Source organism: Myotis yumanensis, unplaced genomic scaffold (genome assembly GCF_028538775.1).
Source record: "Myotis yumanensis isolate MYYU_CA2020_CCGP unplaced genomic scaffold, mMyoYum1.0.hap1 SCAF_23, whole genome shotgun sequence".
NCBI lineage: Eukaryota > Metazoa > Chordata > Mammalia > Chiroptera > Vespertilionidae > Myotis > Myotis yumanensis.
In genome coordinates, this window is record NW_027223774.1 from 1,578,409 (window position 1) to 1,594,058 (window position 15,650).

The window sequence follows — 15,650 nt, forward strand, 5'->3', positions numbered from 1 at the left end:
AAACGGGGATCGAGCCTGTGGCCTCGGTGCATGGGAGGATGTTTTTTCTTTTCCTCAAAATCAAATAATAAAACATAAAGAGCAAGGACAGAAAAAAAGGAATAAGGAAATCAATTGTGTTATTGAGAGCAGGGGCCGTTCTGTGAACACCCCAACCTCCCACCCCCACACCCAACCCCTGATTTAGCTGAAATTTGAGATCCCCCTGATTTAGACCCTTGGTTCTATGCCAGCCGCGATGCTGCCCCCTGGTGGGCATTTGGGGGATGTCTTGAGACTTTGTGTTGCTAATTAATCACAGGAGGATATTCCCGTCCCCCCCCCCCCCCCCCATGACTTTTCAGAGTGGAAGGGAGGGAGGAAGGGGGAGAGAGAGAGAGAGAGAGAGAAAGAGAGAGGTGAGATAGGCATATTGATTGGTTGCCTCCCGCATGCTCCCAGAACGGGGTGGGGGGCGGGGGGGGATCAAACCTGCAACCCAGGTACGTGCCCTTGACCAGGAACGGAACCCGAGACCCTTCAATGCCTGGCCGGCACTCTAACCACTGAGCCACCGGCCAGGGCTGGAGACCTTTCTGGGTGTCACAGGTAACCTGGGAGGGTCCGTGCGAGGGCAGAGGCCGGGACGCAGGACATCCTCCCACGACGAGGGATGACCAGCCCCAGATGCCCAGGGCGTCCAGCTGAGAAAGGCCACCCTTTCGTGTGGCTTTCACCTCCTCGCTCCAGCCTGCTCAGGCATCTCACCTCTTCCCCCTTTGCCATCCCAGGACCCTCCTCCGTGTGCCCGACCCTCAAGATATTTAACCAGCCGTAGGGCACTGAGTGAGCCCAGTGGGGCCCTGGCCCATCACACGGAACCTCGCTGGCCTGCACCTCCCGGTCGCCCACCAGCCTGCCTTGTGACCTTTGCCCAATCATAAGAACATCTCGGATTTATACTTTTTAAATATATATATATTATTGATTTTTTTACAGAGAGGAAGAGAGAGGGATAGAGAGTTAGAAACATCAATGAGAGAGAAACATCGATCAGCTGCCTCCTGCACACCTCCTACTGGGGATGTGCCCGCAACCCAGGTACATGCCCTTGACCGGAATCGAACCTGGGACCTTTTAGTCCGCAGGCTGATACTCTATCCACTGAGACAAACTGGTTAGGGCGGATTTATACTTTTAAAAAATATATATTTTTATTGATCTCAGAGAGGAAGGGAGAGGGAGAGGGAGAGAGAGAAACATCAATGAGAGAGACAATCACCGATCAGCTGCCTCCCGCACACCCCGCCCTGGGGACTGAGCCCAAGATTCAGGCGTGGGCTCCAAACGGGGATCGATCCTGTGGCCTCGGTGCATGGGAGGATGTTTTTTCTATTCCTCAAAATCAAATAATAAAAAATAAAGAGCAAGGACAGAAAAAAAGGAATAAGGAAATCAATTGTGTTATTGAGAGCAGGGGCCATTCTGTTAACACCCCCAACCTCCTCCCCCCCCACTCCCCACCCCCCTGATTTAGCTAAAATTTGAGATCCCCCTGATTTAGACCCTTGGTTCTATGCCAGCCGCGATGCTGCCCCCTGGTGGGCATTTTGGGGGATGTCTTGAGACTTTGTGTTGCTAATTATCACAGGAGGATATTCCCCGCCCGCCCCCCATGACTTTTCAGAGTGGAAGGGAGGGGGGGGGGGGAGAGAGAGAGAGAGAGAGAGGTGAGAGAGGCATATTGATTGATTGGTTGCCTCCTGCAAGGTCCCAGAAAGGGGGGAGGGCTGGAGGAGGGGATCAAACCTGCAACCCAGGTACGTGCCCTTGACCAGGAACGGAACCCGAGACCCTTCAATGCCTGGCCGGCACTCTAACCACTGAACCACCGGCCAGGGCTGGAGACCTTTCTGGGTGTCACAGGTAACCTGGGAGGGTCCGTGCGAGGGCAGAGGCCGGGACGCAGGACATCCTCCCACGACGAGGGATGACCAGCCCCAGATGCCCAGGGCGTCCAGCTGAGAAAGGCCACCCTTTCATGTGGCTTTCACCTCCTCGCTCCAGCCTGCTCAGCCATCTCACCTCTTCCCACTTTGCCATCCCAGGACCCTCCTCCGTGTGCCCGACCCTCAAGATATTTAACCAGCCGTAGGGTACTGAGCGAGCCCATTGAGGCCCTGGCCCATCACACGGAACCTCGCTGGCCTGCACCTCCCGGTCGCCCACCAGCCTGCCTTGTAACCTTTGCCCAATCATAAGCACATCTCAGATTTATACTTTTTAAAAATATATATCTTTTATTGATTTTTTTACAGAGAGGAAGAGAGAGGGATAGAGAGTTAGAAACATCAATGAGAGAGAAACATTGATCAGCTGCCTCCTACACACCTCCTACTGGGGATGTGCCCGCAACCCAGGTACATGTGCTTAACGGAATCGAACCTGGGACCTTTCAGTCCGCAGGCCGACGCTCTACCCACTGAGCCACACTGGTTAGGGTGGATTTATACTTTTAAAAAATATATATTTTTATTGATCTCAGAGAGGAAGGGAGAGGGAGAGGGAGAGGGAGAGAGAGAAACATCAATGATGAGAGAGATTCATGGATCGGCTGCCTCCTGCACGCCCCCGTACTGGGGATCGAGCCCACAACCCAGGCATGTGCTCTGACGGGAATCAAACCATGACCTCCTGGCTCACAGGTCGATGCTCGACCACTGAGCCACGCCAGCCGGGCTGTAACTTTTTAATTATTTAAAAACTTTACAGTGACAGTGGCATTCAACATTATATTAGTTTCAGGTGTCAGAACAGCGAGGAGGCATTTATGTAACTGACAAAGCGATTCCCCCGATCTTCGCAGCCCCCACCTGGGCCCGTACAGTTATCACAGGATCGCTGACTGCGTTCCCTGTCCTGTACTCTCCATCCCCTGGCTGTTTTGTAACCACCGATTTGTACTTCTTAATCCCTTCCCCTCTTTCACTCGGCCCCCCCAAGCCCCCACCCATCCGGCAACAGCAGTTTATTCTCTGTTCAGATTTATCATGAAAAGAATCGGGGTGCCCCACAGCCACGTGCAGGGGAGCGGCGGTGAACGATGGGGAGGGAACCGGATGGCGCCACCCAGGCCCATGCTGTAGCCTCAGCATGGCTACCTGGAGCTGCTGGCAGCTGTCCCAGGGGGACACGTCAAACACAGAGAGAGATGCATGGGCTCCGGGTAGGGCTGCCGGATACCATGCGGGATCCACGTCACATTTGCATTCCAGACAAACCACACGCCCGTTTTTAGTCTACGTATGTCACAAACCTGGCATGAGACATACTTACATCAAACAATTAGTTTTGGGTCCGGCCGGCGTGGCTCAGTGGGTGAGCATCGACCTCTGCACCAGGAGGTCACGGTTCGATTCCCGGTCAGGGCACAGGCCCGGGTTGCAGGCTCGGTCCCCAATGTGGGGCGTGCAGGAGGCAGCCGATCAGCGGCGATTCTCTCTCATCATTGACGTTTCTCTCTCTCTCTCCCTCTCCCTTCCTCTCTGAAGTCAATAAAAATATATTTAAAAAGAAAGAAAGCACATAATGAAAATCTCTGCCTGCATGGATGTGCGTTATTAATGCTGAATTCTTCACTCTGTCCATCGGGCTTAGGATCGTTCCATAAAGTCAGTCTGAGGAGGGATATGTTTAGCCCTGACCAGTGTGGCTCAGTGGGTAGAGCGTCGGCCTGCGGACTGAGGGGTCCCGGGTTCGATTCCGGTCAAGGGCATGTACCTTGGTTGCGGCAAGAGGCAGCTGATCAATGTTTCTCTCTCATCGATGTTTCTAGCTCTCTATCTAGCTCTCTATCCCTCTCCCTTCCTCTCTGTAAAAAAATCAATGATATATTTTTAAAAAAATAAAAATAAAAAGAAGGAATGGAAGAGAGAAAGAGCAAGTCCTGGCTGGATGGCTCAGTTGGTTACAGCATCGTCCCCATGGGCCAAGGCTCTTTCTAAAATCTTTTTTTTTTTTTTAAATATATTGTATTGATTTTCTACAGAGAGGAAAGGAGAGGGATAGAGAGTCAGAAACATCGATCAGCCGCCTCCTGCACATCCCCCACTGGGGATGCACCCGCAACCCAGGTACATGCCCTTGACGGGAATCGAACCCGGGACCCTTCAGTCCGCAGGCCGACGCTCCATCCACTGAGCCAAACCGGCCTCGGCTCTTTCTAAAATCTTTATTGTTGAAGGTATCACCTGTGTCCCCCCCCCGAACCCCTCCCACTCACCTCTTCCAGCCGCTCCCGTCCCCCCTTCTCTACACCAAAGTTTTAGGTGTGATTCCTGGTCAGAGCACATACAAGCAGCAACCAATGAACGCACAGGTCAGTGGAATAACAAACCCATGTTTTTAAAAAAAATATGTTTTTCTATTGATTTTTAGAGAGGACGGGAGAGAGAGAGATAGAAACATCAATGAGGGAGACAATCACCGATCGGCTGCCTCCCGCACACCCCGCCCTGGGGACTGAGCCCAAGATTCAGGCGTGGGCCCCAAACGGGGATCGAGCCTGTGGCCTCGGTGCATCGAGGATGTTTTTTCTTTTCCTCAAAATCAAATAATAAAACATAAAGAGCAAGGACAGAAAAAAAGGAATAAGGAAATCAATTGTGTTATTGAGAGCAGGGGCCGTTCTGTGAACACCCCAACCTCCCACCCCCACACCCAACCCCTGATTTAGCTAAAATTTGAGATCCCCCTGATTTAGACCCTTGGTTCTATGCCAGCCGCGATGCTGCCCCCTGGTGGGCATTTGGGGAATGTCTTGAGACTTTGTGTTGCTAATTATCACAGGAGGATATTCCCGTCCCCCCCCCCCCCCCATGACTTTTCAGAGTGGAAGGGAGGGAGGAAGGGGGAGAGAGAGAGAGAGAGAGAGAGAGAGAGAGAGAGAGAGAAAGAGAGAGGTGAGATAGGCATATTGATTGGTTGCCTCCCGCATGCTCCCAGAACGGGGTGGGGGGCGGGGGGGGGGGATCAAACCTGCAACCCAGGTCGTGCCCTTGACCAGGAATGGAACCCGAGACCCTTCAATGCCTGGCCGGCACTCTAACCACTGAGCCACCGGCCAGGGCTGGAGACCATTCTGGGTGTCACAGGTAACCTGGAGGGTCCGTGCGAGGGCAGAGGCCAGGACGCAGGACATCCTCCCACGACGAGGGATGACCAGCCCCAGATGCCCAGGGCGTCCAGCTGAGAAAGGCCACCCTTTCATGTGGCTTTCACCTCCTCGCTCCAGCCCACTCAGCCGTCTCACCTCTTCCCACTTTGCCATCCCAGGCCCTCCTCCGTGTGCCCGACCCTCAAAATATTTAACCAGCCGTAGGGCACTGAGCGAGCCCATTGAGGCCCTGGCCCATCACACGGAACCTCCCTGGCCTGCACCTCCCGGTCGCCCACCAGCCTGCCTTGTAACCTTTGCGCAATCATAGACACATCTCGGATTTATACTTTTTAAATATATATATATTATTGATTTTTTTACAGAGAGGAAGAGAGAGGGATAGAGAGTTAGAAACATCAATGAGAGAGAAACATTGATCAGCTGCCTCCTGCACACCTCCTACTGGGGATGTGCCCGCAACCCAGGTACATGCGCTTAACGGAATCGAACCCGGGACCTTTCAGTCCGCAGGCCGACGCTCTATCCACTGAGCCAAACCGGTTAGAGCGGATTTATACTTTTAAAAATATATATATTTTTATTGATCTCAGAGAGGAAGGGAGAGGGAGAGGGAGAGAGAGAAACATCAGTGATGAGAGAGATTCATGGATGGGCTGCCTCCTGCACGCCCCCGTACTGGGGATCGAGCCCACAACCCAGGCATGTGCTCGGAGGGGAATCAAACCGTGACCTCCTGGCTCACAGGTCGATGCTCGACCACTGAGCCACGCCAGCCGGGCTGTAACTTTTTAATTATTTAAAAACTTTACAGTGACAGTGACATTCAATATTATATTAGTTTCAGGTGTCAGAACAGCGAGGCGGCATTTATGTAACTGACAAAGCGATTCCCCCGATCTTCGCAGCCCCCACCTGGGCCCGTACCGTTATCACAGGATCGCTGACTGCGTTCCCTGTCCTGTACTCTCCATCCCCTGGCTGTTTTGTAACCACCGATTTGTACTTCTTAATCCCTTCCCCTCTTTCACTCGGCCCCCCCAAGCCCCCACCCATCCGGCAACAGCAGTTTATTCTCTGTTCAGATTTATCATGAAAAGAATCGGGGTGCCCCACAGCCACGTGCAGGGGAGCGGCGGTGAACGATGGGGAGGGAACCGGATGGCGCCACCCAGGCCTCTGGACCTCAGCATGGCTACCTGGAGTTGCTGGCAGCTGTCCCAGGTGGACACGTCAAACACAGAGAGAGATGCATGGGCTCCGGGTAGGGCTGCCGGATTCCATGCGGGATCCACGTCACATTTGCATTCCAGACAAACCACACGCCCGTTTTTAGTCTACGTATGTCACAAACCTGGCATGAGACATACTTACATCCAACAATTAGTTTTGGGTCCGGCCGGCGTGGCTCAGTGGGTGAGCATCGATCTCTGCACCAGGAGATCACGGTTCGATTCCCGAGACAGGGGGTGGCACCGCAACCTCCCCATCAACCCTGCTCTGTGCATGACAGGGGGCGGTGCCCCAACTCCCCAATCGGCCCTACTCTGAGCCTGACCAGGGGCTGCACTTAGGGATTGGGCCTGCCCTCTGCCACCCGGGAGCAGGCCTAAGCCAGCAGGTCGTTATCTCCCGAGGGGTCCCAGACTGTGAGAGGGAACAGGCCGGGCTGAGGGACCCCCGCTTCCCCCCCCCCCCAATGCACAAATTTTTGTGCACCGGCCCTCTAGTTTATATATAAAAGAGGGATGTGTTTAGAGCAAGCCTGTCAAACTCGCGGCCCGTGGCCTGCATGCCGCATTTACTTGGCCCGTGTTAACCTCCGAGTCTGACATACTTGGTTTAGAGCAGTGGTCGGCAAACTGCGGCTCAAGAGCCACATGCGGCTCTTTGGCCCCTTGAGTGTGGCTCTTCCCCAAAATACCGACTTCTGCGCATGGGCCACGAAGTTTCAATCCCACTGTACACACGCGCCCCGCACGTGGTATTTTGTGGAAGAGCCACACTCAAGGGGCCAAAGAGCCGCGTGTGGCTCTCGAGCCGCAGTTTGCCAATCACTGGTTTAGAAGTCTTCTCTCTACAGCCCTGCACAGTCTTCTCCCTACGCCGCCATTATCTACTTAGAATTACGATTTTTTAAAGAGTTTTTGTAAAAACAACACCCCCCCAACACACACCCCAACAATCGGTGAAAAGGCCGCTCTACAGCTTCCTGGGAAGAGCAAGCAGCCGCTGGCGGGAGCAGGTGGCCAGGGCGCTGTCCCTCAGCCACCTGCGCCTGGACAGTGTCTGGCCGGCGAAGTCCCAACCTGGGAGCGCCTGTCCGAGGTTCTGAATTGGGATGAATAGGCGGGGGGCTCCCCAAACCAGGCAGTGGATCCGTCTCAGGCCGCACCGCCCAAACCAGTCTCTGTGACTCCTTCCCGGCCCGGCAGGGACTGTGATTTGGGGGGAGACCAGGCCCATCCTCTGGGGCATTCAAGGCATTGTCGCCTCTGGGGGGGCCGGGGGGGGGCCCTGGGGGACAGGCTGCAGGCTTGGGAGCCGGGCTAATTGGACCCTCCCGGTGGGCCTCTCGGGGAGGGAGCGGCGGCCCGGCTTTCATTCCTTTGTGGGGGGTCCTCTCCTTTGTGGGGGTTCCTCGCAATTATCCTCAAGGGTCTGCGGTCCTGCCTCGCCAGGCGGCTGAATGGGGGGACGGGCAGGGGGGCGCCCCGCACCTGCGGCAGCTGCGGAGCGGGCTGGGGTCTCGGTGAGAGTCAGCAGGAGCTTCACTGGCCATTTTCTCTTTTCTTTTCTTTCTTTTCCTCTTTTTTCTTTTCCGGCCCCTTCTTTCTGCAGGACCCGATCCGAGGAGCCCTCTTGACAAAGACTGGAGGCGCGAGCGAGCACGCGTTGGGGTGGGGAGGGAGGCGGGCAGGCTGTTCCCCTGTGACCATTCCACCTCCTCAAGGGTCCTCCACTGGCGGCCACAGAAACGGTTGCCATGGAAACTGGGGCTGGCGTGGGGTCCGGAGGTGCAGAGGGAGACAGAGAGACACACACACACAGAGACACAGAGAGAGACAGAGACACAGAGAGACAGAGACAGAGACACAGAGAGAGACACACACACACAGAGACACACAGAGAGACAGAGACACAGAGAGACAGAGACAGAGACACAGAGAGAGACACACACACACAGAGACACACACAGAGAGAGACAGAGTCACAGAGAGAGACACACACACACACAGAGACACAGAGACAGAGACAGAGAGACACACATGCAGAGACAGAGAGAGAGACACACACACACACAGAGACACAGAGAGAGAGACACACACACACACAGAGACACAGAGAGAGAGACACACACAGAGAGACAGAGAGACACAGAGAGACAGAGACACACACACAGAGACAGAGAGAGAGACAGAGAGACACACACAGAGAGACAGAGAGACAGAGACACACACACACACACACAGAGGCATTTTTTTCCAGGCCCTTGAGTCGCACAAAATCCCCACCGAGGCCCAGAGCAGGCAGCGGGCCCGTCCATATCTGTCGTTATTGGCGAGTAAATGGCCAGTCAGGGTCCCGGACATCGGCCTCACCGCTCGGAAGCCCCTCGCACGCTCCTGGGGCCGCGGAGAAGGTCACCCTCCCTGGCCCCCGCCTCCCCCCCAGGTGCCCCGGGGGGTCCCTCGCTCAGATTCACCCGGGCAGTGGCCACAGGGAAATGCAAGTCCCGAAGCCACTCAGACTCCCGGGAGCGAGGCACCTTGTTGTTGTTTTTGAATCCTCAGCTGAGGATATTTCCCCATTGATTTTTAGAGAGAGTGGGAGAGAGAGAAAGAGAGAGAGAAACATCCATGTGAGAGAGACACACTGATTGGTTGCCTCCTGCAGGCATCCTGACCAGGGCCCGGGCTGGGGAGGAGCCTGCAACCAAGGTTCGAGCCCTTGACCTGAATCAAACCCAGGACCCTTCAGTCCACAGGCCCATGCTCTACCCACTGAGCCACACCGGCCAGGGCTGCCACCGCGTTTTCACGTGGAGGGACCCGCAAGCCTGGCGGGAAAGCCCCTCCCGTTTCCAGCCCAGGATCCGACCCCAGAGACTCCAATGGCACCTCGACCTCCCCTGGGACAGGGGGTGCCTGGGGCGCGGCCGGGGGCAGCCTCGCCCAGGGCGCAGCGGGCTCCGACCAGCGGCCCCACTCCTTCCCCCCTCGCCAGGATGCGGGACTCCACTCCCCAGCATCACGCGAGGTCACGGGAGGTGGGGCGGGTGGGCGGGGCCGCTGCGGGCGCAGGTGCACCAGGTGCCAGACCTGAGCCTCTGGGGGGCGCTGGCCAGGGGGGCGCCCCTGCCCGTCCCGGCGGCCACCGGCAGGGGGCGCATGATGCGGTCACGGAGCCCCTGGTCCAGCCCACGGACAACGGGGTGACTGCAAGTGGCCTGGCCCCTGCCCTGCGTACTGGCCCCAGGAGGTCGAGTGCAGCCGGGGCGCGGCCTCACCTTTGTTTTGTTTTATTTTCTTTATTTTATTTTATTTTTTTATATTTTATTGATTTTTTACAGAGAGGAAGGGAGAGGGATAAAGAGTTAGGAATGTGTACGAGAGAGAAACATCCATCAGCTGCCTCCTGCACACTCCCTACTGGGGATGTGCCCGCAACCAAGGTACATGCCCTTGACCGGAATCGAACCTGGGACCCTTCAGTCCGCAGGCCGACGCTCTATCCACTGAGCCAAACCGGTTTCGGCTCAATTAATTTTTTTATTCAGAGGAAGGGAGAGGAAGGGAGAGGGAGGGAGAGAGAGAAACATCGATGAGAGAGAATCACTGATCGGCTGCCTCCTGCTCACCCCACACTAGGATCGAGCCCAAAACCCCGGCATGTGCCCTGACCAGGAATCGAACCCTGACCTCCTGGTTCATAGGTGGACGCTCAACCACTGAGCCACTCCATTGAGGCTTATTTTATTTTAGCTCAGCCGGCGTGGCTCCGTGGATAGAGCGTTGGCCTGCGGACTGAAGGGTCCCAGGTTCGATTCCGGTCAAGGGCATGTACCTTGGTTGTGGGCACATCCCCAATGGGAGATGTGCAGGAGGCAGCTGATCGATGTTTCTCTCTCATCGATGTTTCTAACTCTCTATCCCTCTCGCTTCCTCTCTGTAAAAAATCAACAAAATATATAAAAAAATAAAAATAAAAAAACATGAACCCAAGTGGGGGCAGTGAAGGATTGAGAAAAGACAGACAAGAGAATGAAAGCCGGGTCTCGGTGAGACGCTGCTTCTCTGAGAGACAGCGCCAGCGCCCACAGCCGTGTCTTCATTTTACAGCAGATGCCATGAGGCAAAGTAAGGACGTGACCCAGGTGTTTACAACATTCTCGAGGGTTGCGATCCTACTCAATTACAGGCACCTGAGCTCTATCGAGCCCACATCACTCAGGCACGCGGGGCCACGTGTTCGGACCACGGGTTCACGCTCACAGCTACAGCTGTTGGCTATCACTGTGCTGGGAGGGCCCTGCCCTCCAGCTGGGACTGGCACGTGGCCATGAGAGGACTGTGCCCTCTCCTCTGTCCGAGGCTTGAACCTGTCCAAACCCTGTAGCCGCGACCCACAGTTTTTATTGATTTTTTTTTTTTTGAGAGAGAGAGGAAGGGAGAGGGAGAGAGAGAAACATCCATGAGAGAGAGAAGCATCCTACACACCCCCGATGGGGGTCGAGCCCACAACCCGGGCACGTGCCCTGACCAGGAAACCAACCGGTGGCCTCTGGGTTCACGGGACGACACTCAACCAACTGAGCCACACCTGCGGGGCCATTTCAGTTTGAAACCCTCACCCGAGGGAATATTTTTTTTATTTTTTATTTTTATTTTTTAAAAAAAATATATTTTATTGATTTTTTACAGAGAGGAAGGGAGAGGGACAGAGAGTCAGAAACATCGATGTAAGAGAAACATCGATCAGCTGCCTCCTGCACACTTCCTATAGGGGATGTGCCCGTAACCCAGGTACATGCCCCCGACCGGAATCGAACCCGGGATCCTTGAGTCCGCAGGCCGACGCTCTATCCACTGAGCCAAACCAGTTAGGGCCCGAGGGAATATTTTTAAAATCGATTTTAGACAGAGAGGAAAGGGGAGGCTGGAACATCCATGGGTAGCCTCGTGTACCGCCCCCACCGGGAATCGAACCCAAGACCTCTTGGTGTACAGGAGGGCGCTCCAGCCAGCCGAGCCACCCCGAGGGGTGATAATCCCCCTCTTAAAGCTGAGGAAACCGCTCTAGCCTGTGTGGCTCAGTGGATAGAGCATGGGCCTGTGGACTGAAGGGTCCCGGGTTCGATTCTGGTCAAGGGCACATGACCGGGTTGCGGGCTCGATCCCCAGTGTGGGGCGTGCAGGAGGCAGCCGATCCATGATCCTCTCTCACCATTGATGTTTCTCTCTCTCTCTCTCTTTCCCTCTGAGATCAATAAAAATACATTAAAAAATAATAAATCTGGGGAAACTGAGGCAGCAAGAGATGAAACCACTGTGTCCCAGGGTCCCCGTGTCACAAGTGGGGGAGCTGGGAGTCAAACGTAGACGGTTGGCTTCCATCCGTGCAGCACTGCCTTCACATCCGGTGGGACGTAGGCAGTTGTAGAAAAATGGGTGCAAAACTGACTCTTCTGTTAAAAGAAAAAGGCCGGGGGGGGGGGCGGGGGGAGGGAGGCTTGGGACGAGAAAGGTGGGGTTTTCACGGCACAGCATTTCCCAGAAGACGAGTTCGTTCACGGAACTCAAATGCACTCACCGTGCCAAGTGTCCCACCGTTCACAAAGGCAAGAAGATCCAAGTGGAGAGCAAGCCCTGGCCGGTGTGCTCAGTGGTTAGAGCGTCCGCCCGAGCACCGAAGGGTCACAGGTCTGATGCCCAGCCTGGCCGGGGCACCTGCGGGGGGTGGGGGGGGACCAATCCATGGGTCCCTCTCACATCGATGTCTTTGTTTCTCTCTCTCTCTCCCCCTCCCTCCCTCCCTTCCACTCTCGCTAAAACTCAATGCAAAAAATAAAAATAAAATAATCCTCGGGTGAGGGTTAACAACAACAAATGGAAAACAGTATGGGCGGCTGTTTTCCCAGAGCGCCTCCGTGTCTGCCGTCGCGTTATAAGTCGATGCCCGTGGGTTTGTACGACTGCATCTTAGATGTAAAAGCATCGTTAAAGGGGGGCCTTGCCCTAGCCGGTGTGGCTCAGTGTATAGAGCCTTGGCCTGTGGGCTCAAGGGTCCCGGGTTCAATTCCAGTCAAGGCCACATACCCAGGTTGTGGGCTCGGTCCCCAGTGGGGGGCGTGCAGGAGGCAGCCAATCCATGATTCCCTCTCATCATGGATGTTTCTATCTCCCTCTCCCTCCCCCTCTCCCTCTCCCTCTCCTTTCCTCTCTGAAATCAATAAATATATGTGTTTTTTCTAAAAATAAATAAAGGGAGGCCTTGCAGGCTTTTTATTTACCCCCCCCCCCCCTCTCTTTTATACACAGCCTGGAGTTTAAAACAGATAGAGCAGCGGTTCTCAACCTGTGGGTCGCGACCCCTTTGGGGGCCGAACGACCCTTTCACAGGGGTCGCCTAAGACCATCGGAAAACACATATATCATTACATATTGTTTTTGCGATGAATCGCTATGCTTTCATGATGTTCAGTTTGTAACAGTAAAATCGGGGGTCACCTCACCATGAGGAACTGTACTAAAGGGTCGTGGCGTTAGGAAGGTTGAGAACCACTGAGGTGGAGAACCAACATATTAGCACAATGACCCACATCCACCGTTGATCTCATCAAATACGTATTTGAGGAATAAACACATGGTTCAATGAATGAGCGGGAGGGCTGGAGAGCAGCTAACCTGGGACCCTTCAGTCCGCAGGCCGACGCTCTATGGGTTAGGTGGCCGAAGGAGGAACTCACCAGGCCAGAGTGATGAGGGATGGCGAATTTAATCGATCATCCGCACATCCCTGGCTCTTTGGGGCAGTGATGGAGAACCTATGACACGCGTGTCAGAGGTGACACGCGAACTCATTTTTTTGGTTGATTTTTCTTGGTTCAATGGCATTTACATATATAAAATAAATATCAAAAATATAAGTCTTTGTTTGACTCTGGTTGCAAAGATCAAAAAATTTCTCTATGTGACACGGCACCAGAGTGAAGTTAGGGTTTTTCCAAATGCTGACACGCCGAGCTCAAAAGGTTCGCCATCGCTGCTTTGGGGTGATCTGAGGCTTTATAACAGAGGCAGCAGGGACCCCCATGGACCCTTCTCCCCCCCCACTTTCTGCAAAGACCCCCACCTGAGGCATGGACTGCTAATAGGTACCAAGGTCCAAATGCTCCCCCACAAAGCCCCCCTGCCCAGCTCCTTGGGCGGATTTCAGTCTCAAGAGCTGTCATCCGGCAACATCCGTTGCTATGGAAACTGCAGCCAGCAAGGCCGGAGGTGGGGGGCTGCAACAGGAACGGGTTGGGGGGGGGGGGATGCCAGAGCCTGGAATTTTCCAGGGCTGTGGGTTCAGATCCCCAGCCTGGCCTCCAATAGGGGCTCCTGAGCTGTCGTGGAGGGGATTCCTGGGAAGGGGGGCGCTCTGACAGGAGGGGTCCCCACCCTCACTCCGAACCCCTCGCCACCTGCGGACAAGCATCAGAGTTCATGGGGCCCGGGTGACCCCCAGCTCAGCGGGTGGCCCAGGAATTAGCCCCAAGCCTGGCTGGGGGTGGGGGTGGGGGTGGGGTAGGTCCCTGCAGGGTACCAGCCGAGGTGAAGTTTGCTAACCGGGCCGATTCTCGGGCTGTACCCACAGCCGAGCCATCTACACACACATTTGTAACAGCCCCGACGGGTGGGACACGAAGGCGCATGTCACGTGAGCCACGTTTGTCACTTCAAACTCCCTAGCAGCCTCCTTAGAAAAGCAGGTGGTGTCCTGGCCGGTGTGGCTCAGTGGGTAGGGCGTCAGCCTGCGGACTGAAGGGTCCCGGGTTCGATCCGGTCAAGGGCATGTACCTGGGTTGCGGGCACATCCCCAGTAGGAGATGTGCAGGAGGCAGCTGATCAATGTTTTCTCTCTCTATCGACGTTTCTCTCTATCCCTCTCTGTAAAAAAATCAATAACATATATATATTTTATTTGTTTTATTGCTTAAAGTATTGCAAAGGGTATTACATATGTGTCCCTTTTTTCCCCCGCCCTTGACAATCCCCTGGCCTCCCCTACCCGCCAGTGTCTTATGTCCATTGGTTATGCTTATATGCAATAAAATATATTTTTTTAAAAAGCAAGTGGTGAGATTAATTCCAAGACTCCATCCTGTTGAGCCCCGTGCATTGGGGAGGGGATCCTGCGACCAACATGTGACCGATTGCAAACAGCGTGAGCGAGGCATTGCACCTGCTTCTCCTCACACAACATCTTCGAAATCCAATACGAGTTTTTTTGTAATTTAAATTTTTATTTTCCAGGGAGTGTTTTATTTTTTATTTTATTTTTTATTTATTTTAAATATATTTTATTGATTTTTTACAGAGAGGAAGGGAGAGGGATAGAGAGTTAGAAACATCGATGAGAGAGAAACATCGATCAGCTGCCTCCTGCACATCTCCCACTGGGGATGTGCCCGCAACCCAGGTACATGCCCTTGACCGGAATTGAACCTGGGACCCTTCAGTCCGCAGGCCGACGCTCTATCCACTGAGCCACACCGGTTAGGGCACGTGTTTTATTTTTATCTTATTTTTTTATTTTCCAGAGCGTGCTTTATTGTTTTTTTTTTTTCCCGTCACAGTATACCTTTTATTGTGTATATATTGTGAGAACATTTAATATATACTCTCTTAGCAATATACTTTTTTGTATTTTTACATGCAATAAACATTAATATTTCAAGAAAAATGATTTTGAATGTAATAATGTTACAAAAACTGTACTAACATAGTCTATTATCACAGAAGTTGTAGAAAATATTAAAAATCTGCAAATAACAGCAATTTTCAAGTATACAATATAGTATTGTTAACTTGTCACCATGCTGTACATTATATCCCCATAATTTATTATTTTATAACTGAAAGTTTGTAACCTTTACCAACATCTCTCTATTTTCCCCACCACTAGAGCCATCATTTTAAGCTATGTTTCTATGAGTTCAGCTTTTTTAGATTACACATAAGTGAGATCACCTAGTACTTTCCTTTCTCTGTCTGACTTTTTCCACTTAGAACAATGTCCTCAAGTTTTATCTATGTTGTTGTGTTGGGGTCCAACCCCAGCGGGTCCAGGGGTCCCCAAAGGTGTGGACGGAGTAGGCGAAGAAGGAATGACATGGAGGCAGCATTCAGGTGATCATCATAGTTGGGTTCCTCAGCCAGGTTCTGTCGCCAGGTTCTCCAGCCAAGTTCTGTCTAGGTTCTCCAGCCAGGTTCTCCAGGTTCTCCAG